The sequence below is a fragment of the Lissotriton vulgaris genome, chromosome 6 (genome assembly GCF_964263255.1).
Source record: "Lissotriton vulgaris chromosome 6, aLisVul1.2, whole genome shotgun sequence".
Taxonomy (NCBI): domain Eukaryota; kingdom Metazoa; phylum Chordata; class Amphibia; order Caudata; family Salamandridae; genus Lissotriton; species Lissotriton vulgaris.
In genome coordinates, this window is record NC_141694.1 from 203,284,621 (window position 1) to 203,299,150 (window position 14,530).

Below are 14,530 nucleotides of genomic sequence, written 5' to 3' on the forward strand. Positions count from 1 at the left end.
GAGGGAGACAGAGTCAGGGTTAATGGTAGGCAGAGACAGAGAGATAGTCTGAAGTAGAGAAACAGAGGCAAAACAGAGAAAAATGTTAATGTGAAAGGTCTTAAATAGCCAGGGATGTGGGATGATTTATTCCTCCTTAAAAAACAGCACGCTGCGATAGTAAGCGCTTTGGTTAATTTTAGCCTTATTAAAATAGCATCCTGATGTCCAGTCTTCCAACGTAGGCATTTGCTAATAATCAAGATCACTGGAGGAAGATTTGCATCTAATGAGGGCATAGTCAAGTCTTTTTACTTGCTCCACATTTTTTCATTTCATTAAATCATAGGCAGCTTTAGGCTGTTCTACCCTATTTCCTGTGATAAATTATTCAACAATAAAACACTTACGGTACATTATGTTGCCTTACCTCCTAACAACCTCTCATTCAACATTAGTTGTTGCCTATCTGGATGTGTAACTATATTCATGGGAGTGAGTGAAAGGCTGAGTGCTTAGACGTATTCTGTTAATAAATGGTATAAGAATCAATGGAGTCTGGGTGTCAGAATCGTCCATGGTAACCTTATACATTCACCATGTGGTCCATTGTACAGATGCACACTCCTTCTTCCCCACTACACACTGGTCTGGCACAGTAAAATTTGATTGTTCATATCATAATCTTTACCCAGCTCAAAATCCTTCAAGAATATGCGCATTTTCATTGATACAGTAACAAAAATCTGCCAACTGCTTACTCTTTCTGCATGCTCTGTACTCTCTGACCATTGTTGGACAGACTTTATGAAGGGCAGCATGGATTGAACTCACAATAATAAGAATGTCCTCTTACTTTTTTTCTCACTTTTTTATAGATTTTTCCCCATTTTATGCAAGGAATGTATAGTTCAGCTTACAAAGACAAAACAAAATATCAGCAAGCATAATAAACAGAAAGGAAATACAAAACCAAATACAGACATCAGAGAACCATTCAATGTATATCCACATGTCTTAAGCCCCCAAAAATATATAATAAAATAAAATACAAATATTTAAAGAGAAAGGCGTTTTTACAAAAGACTGTCCTCCATCAGGCTTTAAATCCAGTCAGTAATAACGACCCAGATCTTAGCTCCCATTGCACTCTTCCTTCTCCCCTTGGTCTTACATATAGCTAATTCCAAATTATACATAGCAAGTAATCTTGACCGCCAACTCAAAAATAACGGAGGGTCGGGGCTGATCCAATCCTTCGTAATACAAGCACGTACCACTGCCATGCAAATAAACAAAAAAGATACAGTTGCTCTGGATCTTGCATGTGCAGAGGTCTCTGAACTAACACCAGTCAGAACCAGTTCCCCGGTTATGCACACAGATGATCCCATTATTACTCCTAAAAATCGTTCAATTGAACAAAATAATTCAGCTAATTTGGGGCAAGAAAAAAACATATGGACGGCATTTGCAGCAAATAAGCCACATCTATTACACTTAGTCCCAACAGATGTCCCCCATTTTGAGATCTTACATGGGGTATAGTACATATCATGTATAGCCATTTAGTGCTAAGTGCGTATCCTTCCTGTCATCAGAACATGGTTCGCAAACCTTAAAGATTCTATGTTGTTAACTCCCTCTTGCCCCAACTTCATTACCCATTTACCTTGACATATTCCAACATCATCTGGGAGTATCTCAATCAATTGAGCATAAAATTGACCGATAGGTGTTTTTTCAGCATTCTTTCAATAAGAGGGATCTTTCTCGATTGATGTTCAACTCCGGGACCTAACGTATTCAGATAACTGCGAATTTGCAGATGTTTAAAAAAGTTGTGTTTAGCTAGACCAAATTTGGTTTGTAGTTCAACAAATGATGCCAACTGTCCGTCATCACACAAATCCCCTACACATTGAATTCCCTTTAGGCGCCATCTATTGGATATTTGATCACAGAAGATTAATGGAAGTAGCCCGGAGGCTGAAAATGGGGTATATGCGTTCAGATTCGAGACCCCCAGTTGCTGCTTAACTAGTCTCCAAACAGAGTATGCAGCTTCAAGTATTTTAATTTTTTTTTTTTTTTAAATAAAAATAGCTGGGTTCTATTATTTTGGCCAGAGATCCGCTAGCCTCATCCTCCAACCCAAATTCATAGATTGGAGGACTATGGCAGGGCAAGATTCTGGCCCTATCCCCCACTACCAAAGGGCTGATAAATTGCAGAACATCTGCCCAGTAGTAAAACATGTAGTATGGCATGCCCCAGCTGCCGCGGTTTTTTGGCAGCACCATCTTCCTATAGGCCCTTCTCTGCCACCGATAACCCCACAGGAATCTATAACTGATCCTCTCTAACCTCTTGAAGCATGATACTGGAAATTCAAGTGGGATATTTCTAAACATATATCAAAACTTTGGTAATACCAACATTTTTAGAATGTTTGATCTACCATGGAGAGATACGTGTAAATGATCCAGTCTCTCCAACGTTGTGTTCACTTTAGTGAGCACAGGATTCATATTTAGCTATGGGATCCTACTAACTGGTAGAGTAATTTTAATTCCCAAATAGGTAACTTCTGAGACGGTTGTTATATTTTCGGGAGGTTCCTCACCAATATAGAGGACCTGTGTTTTGGAGATATTTAATTTATACCCGGAGAAGCACCCGAACTCAGATACCAATTTGTCTATTGCTGGTAATGCTATAACAATATCGTTAGTAACAACAATAATGTCGTCCGCATATGCCAGAGCTCTATAATCTATATGCTGCAATTGAACAGGTTTAATGTTGTTAGCCTGATTTAGCTTTTTTTTAAAAAAAACAACAATGTATAAAGCAAATAATAAAGGTGAGCACGGGCAACTTTGCCGTGTACCTCGACCGATTGTGAACAAACCAGACTCTTGGCCGACTATTCGAATACAAGCGACTGGGGACAATTGTAATGACTTCAGTGCCTGCCAGATCATAGGGCCAAATCCCTTCAGTTTTAGAACCTCCCACATGTATGGCCAGGAAACCCTGTCAAATGTCTTCTCGGCATCCAACAGGGTTATCCCCATTGTGGAATTGGTTGCTTGTGCCCAATCCACAAAGGAAACCAGACGCCGAACATGATCTGCAGTATCACGCCCGGGAATGAACCTGTGTTGAAATTGTGAAACCAGCGCTGAAATGATTCCAGATAAGCGTGTTGCTTGTATTTTTGAAAAGATTTTGCTATCGGAATTAATTAATGAAATAGGTCTGTATAATGACGGCAATAAGACGGGTTGTCCTTTTTAAAAAAAACAGTAATGGACAATGGCACATTACCCTTTTGTGCAGCCAAAAATACCGACATGAGTTCCTCTTTCAATGTATGCCGAAAAGTTCTATAATATTCAAGCGGAATACCATCCGGCCCCACCGCCTTGCTGACAGCCAATGATGTTAATGCTGCCTCCACTTCCTCCCAAGTAATGTCGACGTCTATCTTCCATTTGGTCACATGTCAGTTTGAAAGTTTCGATATCACCACAGAACTCCGCCACTTTAATTTCAACTCCAGAAATACCATCTACCATATACAGTTGACTATAAAATTTACTAAAAACCTGTAGCGCTTCAGCTGGTTTATCACAGATCTGCCCCAGCTCATCCTGAATGTTATTGATCCTTTAGGCAACCTCTTTTTGATGTAGTCTTTTGGCCAATATTCGGCCAGAGTTTTCCCCCACCACGTAAATCTCTGACCTAAATACTGCAATTTGCGCTGCCAACTGTGTGGCAAGATTCTGATATACACAACACAAAAGAGCAGACCAGGTCTGGAAACAATGCGTGGCTATACCAGTCGCCGCGGCGACACATAGTGCATGTGTAGGTGGAGGTTGCTGTCAACATATATTCATTGATAACACATTTAACAGAAATTGTTAAGCAGAAACCTAAGCAATTCCCATCAGACCACCCTTTTTGGTGGAATTTACGTCATGTGGGGATTGCTGAACATTCCGTCCGACCATGTAGTGCCGGTATTGGAATGGATACCAGTGATGTAGTCATAATAAACATCCTAGTGTGATACTAGTGAAAAAGTGCAGTGCTAAGGTGATGGTGAAAAATAAAAATGACTACACAGACTCAGAGGAGGGTTTTAACAAAAGTCCATTTTTCACTAGTATCACACTAGGATGTTTATTATGACTACCCCCTTTACATCTTGTCCCTCCTGGATTCCTGCCTCAATTTGTAAACTCAGCCTCATCCACTTAGTTTCCTGTTACTGTGGGTGGACGTTTGCTCTACTCTGGTGTCTCATTGCCCATGCCCATGACTACTAGATCGGGAAAGGGTAGAAAGGCGGGGGGTGGAATCATAAATGGGACTTTGGACAATTTTATAACTTGTGCTTTCTCTGTGCTAGAAAAGGAAATTGCAGCCACTGAACGTAGATTGTCTCTTGAACCTCTCTCTCACAAGCGTTCCTCTTTAGGGGCCATAGCACAAATAACATCTCTAGCTAACAATAATATGCGTGATGTTGAAGCACTGCAGTCTCCTGAATGCGATAGTATAGGTGCTATCAGGGCTAGCCTGGATAGGCTGAACGGGGTAGTTGTTTCAAGGTTAGAGTCTCCTGCTTCCTTTGAGCCCCCAGAGTCCACTCTGCCATCGGTTCCGCCTTTAGTTCCCATGGCTGATAAAATTAATCCCCCTGTGTCTAGTGTTGCTTGCACCCCTCTCCTAAAAGGGAAAACAGTGGGTGGCGGGGGCCCAAGATTTCGTGCCCTCAAGAGGAAAAGATTTGCCATCATCTCAAGGGGTGGGCCGCCTAAACTCTCTAAAAAGTTTAAAGCTAAACATACTAGTGGTGGTGAGGAATTTGCGGTGCCGGGGAGGGTACACCCTTTGTTTGCATATGTAGAAGTTAGCATGACCCCTTGCCCAGCCCAACCCAGCTTCTCATCCGGAGAGTTTAGCAGAGAGCTTTCCTACATCCGATCTGCCCCGGCCCTCTCCCCCTATAGAGCAGATTGAGAAGTCAGTAAGGTCCCTGATCCTCCCCATACTACAAAGGGTTAAGGATATTGCAGATCGTTTAGACAGATTTGAGCAGTCAACTCTAGATAATTTTTTCTCTCTCAAATCCTTGATAAAATTGCAGGCCAAAAACAATTTGAGAGAGAGCGAGCAGGTTAGATCTCATGGAGACGTTTTAGCTCCTGAGGTCGCACCGCCTCAACCCTCCCAAAAAACGGCCTGTCCTCAGGGGTCTGCGCACCAGTGTGTTGTACAGGTTGAACCAGTTTCTACTCCGCCTTCCATGCTCCCTCCCGACACTAGTGCCCTGACGGTTCAGGGTCAACATTCAGTTAGTTCTGTTCCCTCAGTCACAAATCCGAAAGGACTTACTAATACGAGGGCGAAAGCACTGCGCTCAAGGAAAGACGCTAAAGTCCTCTTAGAACAACCTAGCACAAATAGCCTTAAGTCCACACCTGCCTCCCAGCAGCTTGCCCAGTCTCTCACTGAGGCTGCTAGATCCCTCCCTGTAAACCTCCCACCTTATTGTCAGCCCTATGTTGCTATTCTTACTAATGTCCCGCCACTGAAGGCTGACCAGCATGAACCTTACCAGGCGCTTAGCACCCTGACAGTTTGTGGTCTACACTCTCTTACACACACAGATTACCAATATAGCCTTTAAAGACAACCGAGTGCCTCTGAGTTTGCGGCTATTTATGCCATTAGAATACTTAGCACATACATATATAGGAAATCTTTTGCTTATCTGCATTGATAAATGTAATTGATGTCTATGATGCTGTTTTACTTTGTGATTTATGAACTTTACACCGTGCAAAGATGGCGCTGATCATCTTGTTGTAGTCCTCCAATCGGGCGACCTTTATCCTTTTTGACAGCTGGGACCTGGAAATTGAGATACCCCAACCGAAAAACAGGATCCACCAACCAAGTCTCCTGAAAGAGACAAATGTCGTATTTTTCAATATAATCAGACCAGTCGGGCGAAACTAGTTTGAATCCCAAACCTGCTATATTCCAGGATAACATCGATGTTAAACAATTATTATGGGGCAAGCCATCTACATTATCAGACCAACAAGATGACTAAGACCGTCTACTTTCATTACTTGGCTCTAGTTATAGGATTGGGTTTATTTCTCCCAGCAATTGAATCGGTTTGAACTCACAACCCTGTGAATCTAAGTCTGATCTCTCTATATTGATTTGGATTCTTTTAACCTGGGAATCTGATGCCCCGTTCTGGATATTAGCCTTGCCAACAAATCGATTCATACTCCTTGCTGCCTTACCATCCCTTGGCACTACTCTATTTGTCCTCAGACTGTTTTTAGGTAGTCGTCAATCGCAATCTTCTAAACGAGACAACGCATCGTATCTATTGGTCAACCTAATTCCACCTAAGTTACTCCAATTCTGTCTCCCTCCGTCTAGTTTATTGTTGCGTTATTCCAACTGGGAATAACGTCCCCAAATTCACACAGAAAGAGTTTCCCTAGACGATTGTTGTTTTTACAATAAAGTTTTATTGAAAATGTCTTTCCAAGATTATTGGTGTTCTTTGGATGTTGTTATCACATCTATTTTATGCACGTTATTATACTCGTTTTAGCATAGCCAAATTGATTTCGGGCAGTTCACCCTTCATCAGGGGTATTTTCGCACTGTTGAGGAAAATATACACAACTGTAAAGCATTCTAACCATTTCTGTGTGCATTTGAGGACGTTATTCCCAGATGGAATAACACAACAATAATCATTTTCAACTTCCTCCACTCAGAAGTAAGCTCCCAAATAGCACCAACATACCCTGAATACAAGGGATTACAGTAGGATTACCAAGAAGTGCAACCGTTCTTTTTCTTTCCCATTAATTCCCTCCATCTAGTGTCATATTTCTGGGGACAATACGTGTAGGGGGATAGAAATGGGTCAGGGATAAGGTTTGCATTAGAGTAGCTGAGCAACCCGGGACCCATTCACAGATGTGCTCAGCAGCCCTTCTATCCCTAAAATGTATTATTACACAGTCTCCCTCAATAGACCTTTTCCGTGGCCCAATCCAATCCACGCGCCTAGCGAACAAAATTTCAGTAGATACCATGGGGGGAAGAGGCCTTTTGTAATTAAGACAATAGATACATTTGTCCTTAAGCTCCATATACTCCTCCCATTTCACCTTGGCTCAAAGGTGGAACTCGCGCAAGAACCACCACATACGGTAAAGATTCCGGGGGAAGATCTGTACATGGTAACCCTTTTATTGATGGAACATGAGGAATGTTATTATTCGCTTGGAGTTGTTGAGTTACAGTCCTGCTCCCTTCCCCTATCTCCGCCCTTCCACTCAAAACAATGTGATTAGTCACTGCAATATCACTAGGATGAGATAAAGAAAGATTAGGTGTAATTACTGCAGGAGCACTGATATCAGCTGTATTATTTGTAGGCAATGGGGCAGAGGGAAAGTAAGATTTATTAGTTTGCTTAGGCAATCTTTTTTGCTTTTCTATTGCCCCTATATCCCAGTTCCCACCCCATGTCTGAGCCGAAGCAAACGATAGTTCAAGACATGCAAGTCTATTTTCTCTCAAGTTAAGTCTGTCATTAATGCACCAGGGCTCGGTATTGATGTAGGCTGGCATGTAGCAGGATTATGCGGAGTTGTTGGCATTGTGCTTTCCCCTACTTTATCAGGTTTCAGGATTTTAGCTTTTTTTCCTTTCAGGGCCCCACGCTTCCTTTTAGAAATTAAACCTACCGCGCTGGTCAGATGTCCCCAAATTGAAACTACATGCAGATCTTGTTTTAATACTTGATGTCGGCGATCCAGAATGTACATTGTGGAGGTTAGGGGCATTTCTGGTACTCAGCATAACATCTCCACATACTGGGTTACAAGGCAACCCTCCAGCAATTTGCAGTGGTTGGTTCCCCTCGCTTTCGCCATTGCCATCTGGGCTTGAGAGATCAATATTTTTTTGGGGGTTTGGTGAAGGTGCCTGGGCCAATCTTCCCATGGATGACCGCTTGTTAAAGGCAGGGTCAAGTGATAATCTTCTTTCTGTCAGCTCTATTTCGTGGGCCGGAACGGTAGATGCTCTCGTAAGAAACTGGTCCAAAGTGCCCACTATTGACCCACTGTTAACGGATTTCCTGCCCCTCCCAGCCTTAGAAGTGGTCATTTCCAAAGAAGATTAAAACACCTACTTCTTTAAATGCTTACGAAATGGCTAGTGATTAGATGATCTACAACAGATGGCAAGATATAAATCGTACACTAACCTTAAGGTGTAAATGTTAGGAGGGGGCCCGTCCCGTCCTCGGCCGTTCTCGAACGGGCTCAAACGGGCCCGCCCTTGGCCCGTGCTTCGCCTGGCGCGCGCCCGCGCGCATTCCGCAAAGCGGATGTGAGGATCAATCTTAAACAAACTGGGGGAGTGGCCAAATGTGCCTCAGATGTCCCAGGCGCAGGGCTGCTGGGACACGTAGTCCTCGCGGTGTTCCGGCAGAAGGGGAAGAACATAGCAGTCTCCCTCAGTTTGCCCACTATTCAATCCTCGTTGTCCTCATGGAAGGCAGGGCTTGCAAAAGAGCGCAGTAGCAACCCACGGTGATTCCTCTCAGCGATGCGGAACCCGCGAAGCGTGTGCGGCGAGAGGTTAAGAGCCTGCAGTGTAAATGTGCCTCAGGTGTCCCTGGCGCAGGGCTGCTGGGACACGAAGTCCTCGCGGTGTTTCGGCAGGTGGGGAAGAACGTAGCAGTCTCCCTCAGTTTGCCCACTATTCAATCCTCGTTGTCCTCATGGAAGGCATGGCTTGCAAAAGAGCGTAGCAGCAACCCACGGTGATTCCTCTCGGCGATGCGGCACCAGTGATGTCACTGACCATGTCATGAGTGATGTAATATGTGATGTCATCAGCAGTGCATTGTGGGGGTGCAAGGTATAGTTAGCTCTACTAACTATAACGGACGAATTTCTCTGGTTTTGTACGAGTGAAATGCTATACTATAATGTCCCTGAAACCTATGTTTTATTCAGTGAATTTGTAAGGTTTTTTAAATGCTAATTTCTAACTATAACATCCCTGAAACCTATGCTTTTTTCAGTGAATTTCCATTTGTTTTTTAAATGTGAAGTTCTAACTATAACATGCCTGAAATCTATGTTTTTTTCAGTGAATTTCAAAGGTTTTTTTAAATGCTAATTTCTAAATGTAACTTAGCTGCAGCTTTCTCTTTTTTAGTGAATTTCATATTTTTTTTCTAAATGCTAATATGTTAGTATTGTTTTTGTACATTTTTTTTGTAAATTAAACTTTTTCTTCTTTCTAAAATTAACGTAACCTTTTATTTTTTTATAATGAATAAAAAGATTTGCGCATCCATCGTGCACCTGTCTTGATCCCTGCGCAAATTGAAATAATTTGCCTCCATATTGGTTAAGTCGTGCACATTCTGCGTTAGGTTAGCGGTGTGGTGCTCGGTTTCGGCCCTGCACTATGTCACGTACGTGAGTTGCGTTGTTGCATTGGATGTGCAATTCCATTGTACATTTTTTACCCTTAAAAGTATGTATATATAACTTTATTGTATATGTTACACCCAGACATGATTTAAGAAAATGATATATGTTATAGATTTGTAACCGGTTTAAAGATATATTATTTTTAAATGTATTTTTATGGAACCGTGTCGTGTGTGCTAGCATTCCGCGCCACGGCGCGTGCCCTACGCGAATCCCATGTGACTTGAAAAGAAAGTTTATGATTGGTTTACAGGCTTTTTATTCGATAAGTACATGCTAGTGGCTGGGTGATCGGAGGAACGCATGGGGAGTGACGGGGGATTGCTGCACTGTATTGGTAATACCTGGGTAATTGAAGGTCTGGATGTACAGTGTCTAGGTTGTTAGAGGTTTGTATGCGTAGTGCACAGGTGATTGTAGCAGTCCATGGTTAGTGCTCTGTCATATCATGAGTACATGGGTACAGACTGAATGATTATAGTCATGCAAGTAGAGTGCATGAGGAATTTATAAGTGTTTGGGTATTGGCACAGTGATTGGATAAGTACATGGTACTGACTGGGTGATCAAAGGAATAGAGTGACAGGGGTATTGCTGGTCTGCATGGGTACTACTTGGGCATTTGAAGGTGTGAATGAGCAGTGTCTAGGCAGTTAGAGGATTGTATAGCTCCTGACCTGGTGATTGTAGCAGTGCATGGGTAGTGCTTGTGTCACTTAATCTTACCTTTTTTGAAGTAGATATGAAACTGAATTATTCTGATTTTCAGTTGTTTCATTATAATCTAAATTTAAAAGAGTTTCAAACTTTAGAATTAGTTTCTGTAAAATATAAGGAAAAATATTGTTATTACAGATAATTTGATACTTTTAGAAACACAACCTAATTTTACAATTACATAACATATTCAGTTTGCCTTTTTTGCTGTTTTCAGATTCTATTGAATTTCACCATACACAATGATTTCAATCTTGATCATCATGTTACAGCGGGCAAAAAAAATCAATTAATAAGATTGTTAAAAAAACAAGTCAATCTTCAAAATATTTACAACAAATTCAACGATATGTTTACATTTTCTAAAATAGACACCCTCATTTACATTGCAAATACTTCAAAAACAAATATATGAACTGCTTCTTTCAAAAACAATTTTCTAAATACAATATCAAAGATTAAAAATGATAATTGAAACAGTAAATCATGATGAAGTGAAAACTTTGGCATCTAAAATATTAGATATGAATTTGGCAATTTATAAGGCAACCAACTTTTGACTTCCAAATGGGTAACATTTAATCAGTTAATCCTTTATTGCACTTTAAATAAACAGTATAGTGTCCAGATGTTGTAGGAGGTCCATTGTTGAAAATAATTACCACTGTTTTGAAAGTTCTTCCTGATATTGACAGTTGGTTTGCCACGAAAATTAACATTTTAGTTTCCAATGTTCTTCCATCTGCTTCACAACGTTGTATCTTTAAAATTATATACTGTCCAAATCTTTCTATAAATAATGTGGAAAACAATTTAGATTTGCAGTGACTACATTCCATATTTTGATTAGCTGATTTCACTAATTTGTTAAAAGACACTGTTTTGCAATCTGGTATGGTCAAATATATGAATCTTTCAGAGTCAATTTCAGTAGTAGAAGAAAATGAACAGCTATAACATTTATGGTCCCATCCATAACGTAGTCCAAACAGATTTTCAATTTGTAATCCTTCATCTTCCAATACTACAAGTATAAACATTAGAAATTCCTGAGCATCTTGCTGTACATTCTGTGTAAATTGCGAACAATCAGAACATATATCTAGAATATGCCGAATGCCATAAGCACTTTGGATGTTAGTTTTATCAGTTGTCAACTTTTCATAAATAGAATGTAATAAAGAACAAAATCTTTCTTCTCAATTATCCATCATTTGTTGTTGAAGATTTTCTAGAAAAAATATCACGTTCACAACTACATTAGCGTAGCAGTTGATACCTGAACTATTTTCTAACTGATATGCTAAAATATCTTCAACTGTGCCCATTTTAATTTTGTTTGGAACCTCAACATTCTCTTAATTTTTTTTCTTATTTCCAACCCCACCACAAAGTTTTTCATATGTTTGTTTCTACCCTACTACATGCTTTTCATATACAGGATATTCACCTAAGTTGGGAGCATACAGTATTCTTAACCATTTATACTCTCTTACACAATTTGCATCAGCTCAAATCTTTCTCTCATCAAAATCAATCAAATACAATCCAGATAAAGTTCTGACTCGGGACAATGCAACATGTGCCATACCCTCTTTAAACACGGTACTTCCAATGTTAACAAAGCACTATCTACACTTAAACCTTGAGATGTATGAATAGTCACAATATATGCCAAAGAAAGAGGAAATGTTTTCTAAGAACATACAAGTCTTTAACAAGCAAAAAACGAACAGCACAACGTCCAATCTGTTTTACTTCTATATTTTGATCAAATTTAATCTTCAATATTTCAATTCAATCTCTATTTTGATAATTAACAAAATCAACAACGTTTCCCATTGCTCCATTTACTAAACCTTTTGCCACATCCAAATTACAGTGTAAAATTACCCAACAGTTTTTACATACATATAAATCATTTTCTAAACCAGCAGTTTTAGATATAGATTTTTCCAAAGAATCCAATTTTGTTTTTAATTTTCCTGTCAAAATATTAGTAATTCTTTTGTGTTCTATTTTATCAATGGCTTCCATTTTTATTATTTCTTGTTTTTCCAGCTTTAGTAGTTCTTTATTGAATGTATAACACTCTCGCAGTTTTGTCATTAGGCAGATTATAGATGTATTTTCTCCAATGTTTTTGTATATTATTTCCGGAGCAACATTTTGGAAACATATGTCTCTAAAAAGTCCCGCAATACTACAGCTTAAAAAAAATTACAGGGAGCATAAATGAAGAGAAATATGCAGTGATTGGTTCTACTGGATGTTCAAAGTTTTTTTGCATGTTCCGTCAAAACACCAATTCTTATATCTTGAAGGATTCTTTCATAATCTTCATCACTTGCCTGTCATATATGTTTAATAAGTTCTTTGTATTCAAAATATGATCAAATGTTGACATTTCCAATACTTCCTGGTGTCTTCATGCAGAAGTGTTTTAAAAACTGGTTCCCCTTTTACAGGAGTAAATTGCAGTAGATCGCATGTTTTCCTCCAAATAACACATCATATCCTGTTTTTAAAATGTGCTGCATTGGTAAATGTACAAAGGCAAGCATTAAGTTTGAGACCATGCTCACCTCATCAATCATCAGAAGTTTCATTTTCTTTAATACTCTTGAAACCTCTAAAGAAGCTTCTCCCGAAAATGTGTGATATTCCAACTTATTTTCATGTTTCAAAGGTAGCAATAGTATATGATGTAATGTAATTCCTTGTGTGCTGCTAACCCAGTTGGAGCGGTTACAACACAAGATAAATGTGATTCAGTGGTTTTCTGTAAGTAACTGGTCAAAACTTTAATTAAGAAACTTTTTCCTGTACCAGCTTGACCACTGATATACATTCGGATAGGTTGAAATGATGTGCAGTTGCATTCTTTATTTTCATGATGTAAACCATGGTCGATCTGTTCTGTAACTTGCTGTTATATTTCCGATATATTACTTTCTGTTCAATCTTTAGTTTCTCTTCCAAGTTTCTCAACTCCATAATATCCTGTTGAGCTTGAGGTATTGCCGTTTCTACTTCACTCATAGCAATTGCTGCTTCATTTTCAAGAATTGGTTCTCCCAGTGGATCTTGAGTCAGTGGAGCGGAACTTGGACTGTCTTGAGAACTATCTCTAGCAATCTCAACTGCAGTATAAGCTTCTTGTTGAATCTCTTCATTCAACATTTTTAGATAATTAAAAAAAACTGTGCATTCAATCCTATCTTTACATGCATAAAAATAATCTTCATATGACTGAAAATCTCCAAGTAATTCCATTTCAGTACGCCAAGGCTTAAAGAGTTGCAGAAGTGCTAAATAGTAAAATTCCCTTTTATCAGGAGTATCACAACTCAATTTTCTTTGATTAATGAGATTTCCTTTAGTATGTCTGACCAAACATCCAGCAGAACCAATTACTGCATATTTCTCTTCATATATACTCCCTGTAATATTTTTTTTAAGCTGCAGTATTGCAGGACTGTATAGAGACATATGTTTTCAAGATAGGGACTTCTATTTGGATACTATGTATCCAACATGTTTGTTTTATCAATATTTGTGCTTTCCGGTTCATTTAATGCTAAATATTTGATTTCTTGCATCAGGGACCCATGACTCACTTTATTCATAGTAAGTTAGGGATTTGCTTAACAATATATTGGCCCAGTTTTCTCTCTCTTTTATAAATGAACTTTGTAACCCTCCAAAGGCATTTAAACCTACCTTTAATGGAAGGGGGTCAAACTCCATCATCGATTTTATTCTCTTCCCGACACGCTATGCTGCTATGGTGGCCAAATGGGAGACTATTGTTACTGGACTGAGTGATCATTTTCCTATTTCTGCAATACTCAACCTCAAGCAGGGTGATCTAAGTTCCAAAAATAACGTTAAATATGACTTAAATCCTATTCTTTCTGCTAAAAATGGGTTGTGTATAAAATGGGAAAAGGTGACACCCATACATTTTATAGAAAAACTGGTCACTAATGTGTACGAGGAAATTAAAATCTGCCTTTCACCTGAAGAGGACTCCCATGCCATTCTTGGATCATTTGTTAAAATCTGTTCGTCAATAAAAGATCTGTTGACTAGAACATCACGTAACGTTCCTAAGGGGTCCCAGGGTTGGTTTGATGGCAACGGTCACACCCAGTGGGGCCCGATGATGAAGCATGTCACCGACCAGGTCGGTGAGTGAGGGCTTTCTAAACAAACCTAACGGGCATTGTTGGTCCCTTGTGCACTTTCACTTT

General features: G+C 39.6%; 1 protein-coding gene across 1 annotated transcript in view; it reads right to left on the reverse strand.

The window, feature by feature from the left end:
- Nucleotides 1-14,530, reverse strand: part of LOC147707023 (adhesion G protein-coupled receptor F5-like) — a 948,772-nt gene that overhangs the window by 549,627 nt on the left and 384,615 nt on the right. The gene's annotated exons all lie outside the window — the stretch shown is intronic.